The following is a 1,941-nucleotide window of genomic DNA, read 5'->3' as shown; positions in this document are numbered from 1 at the left end:
CAACGACGTAAATAAACTGATGGATGTTTCATCTGCCGCGCTGGTTTTAGTGTTCAGTCAAACTTCCGCCTGGCCGCCTTACGTTCACCTTACGCCCATCTACGCTAACATTACGCACCACGTCAATGACGTCATCGCGGCAACCCGAATACCATTCATTTAGAATTAGTGTTGTTTTCTTATCATGGCCCTTAATTTATAAACACAGTTTTTCTCCACACAGATATTGTATATGGAATAATCGGGGTATATTGTAGAAAAATACCTCTTTGTTTTTAGAATATTGGTTCCGAAATAATATCCTATTGGTGAGCCAACTGGTAAATGCAGAGGGTCTTTTACTCAGTTATAAGGAATTCTTATCACTTTACAAGGCCCCTGTAACACCAGAATCCAAGCAGTACATCTCTCCAAAATAGTGTAAAATCTGCATAAATATGCTCAATTATAAACCTACTGATGTCTTGCCAGTTTTCTTACATGCATACAATGCCAAAAAAAGATGCAACGCTGTTTTTGGGTGGTCATTACAAAAGGAGCAATTTGAGTTGATGTTTTCCTTAAACTTCTTCATATAGTGGTTGGCAGGATAATATTTATGAATCATTTTAAAGGAAACTTCCTTAATTTTGTTAACAAGTAGGTATGTGTGTGGCAACATCCAAACTTTTTTCCAACAGATATTATCAATAAATCCATTCCAATAAGACATGACATAAGGTCCACTATACAACATCCTGCTGAAACAAGGTTCGTATCGTTCTGTTAGTTGAATGGACCAAAAGAGAAACAAATCGTTCCTACTGATGAGTCAACAGAAGTTAGGCTCTGAGGGTCAGTTTTAGATGCCATAGATTCAGGCGCAGCTAGGAATTTTATTAACAGATAATTTACCCCATAGTTTAGGGATCCCCATTGTTCCTGTGGATATGCCTTTCCCTGTGCACGCCCTAGTCTAGATAGTCGACCATTAGGGTCAGGGCTAATTAGCGAGGCCACCGCTCCACTAGGCATGGTTACACAGGAGGGTCACAAGGAGAGAATTAGTATCTTCCTTATTGATTCTCCTGCGTTTCCCGTGGAGCTGGGCCTACCCTGGTTGGCCTGTCATGACCCCACTATTTTGTGGCAACAGAGTGCTCTCCCAGGGTGGTCAAGAAAGTGCTTGGAGAGGTGTGTAGGGGTTTCCGTCGGTGCTACTACAGTGGGAAGTCCAGACCAGATCTCCACCATGCGCATCCCCTCTGAATATGCTCAATTACTCAATTACCACCCCATCGACTGGGGGACTGTGCGATAAATCTCCTGTTAGATGCAGCACTTCCCAGGAGTCACGTGTATCCTCTGTCACAGGAGGAGACGGCGGCTATGGAAACACATGTCTCCGAATCTCTGGGGCAGGGGCACATTCGGCCTTCCACTTCACCTGCCTCCTCAAGTTTATTTTTTGTGAAAAAAAAGGATGGCGGTCTGCACCCGTGACTATCAAGGTATCAACCAAATCACTGTGAGGGACAGTTACCCGCTACCTCCCATCGCCAGTGCGATCGAGTCAATGCACGGGGCGCGCTTCACAAAATTGGATCTCAGGAGCGCTTACAACCCGGTGCGTATCCGGGAGGGGGACGAGTGGAAGACGGCATTTAGTACCACCTCAGGGCATTATGAGTACCTCGTCATGCCGTACAGGTTGATGAATGCTCCATCAGTTTTCCAAGCCTTTGTAGACCAGATTTTCCGGGACCTACATGGGCAGGGTGTAGTGGTGTATATAGACAACATTCTGATATACTCGGCTACACGCTCCGAGCATGTGTCTCTGGTGCGCAAGGTGCTTGGTAGACTGTTGGAGCATGACCTGTACGTCAAGGCTGAGAAATGCCTGTTTATTTCAGGGAGTCTCCTTCCTAGGGTTCCGCATTTCCACTTCAGGGGTGGAGA

Source organism: Oncorhynchus gorbuscha, unplaced genomic scaffold (genome assembly GCF_021184085.1).
Source record: "Oncorhynchus gorbuscha isolate QuinsamMale2020 ecotype Even-year unplaced genomic scaffold, OgorEven_v1.0 Un_scaffold_1027, whole genome shotgun sequence".
NCBI lineage: Eukaryota > Metazoa > Chordata > Actinopteri > Salmoniformes > Salmonidae > Oncorhynchus > Oncorhynchus gorbuscha.
The sequence above is the reverse complement of the archived record's forward strand: the minus strand, read 5'-3'. Positions refer to the sequence as shown.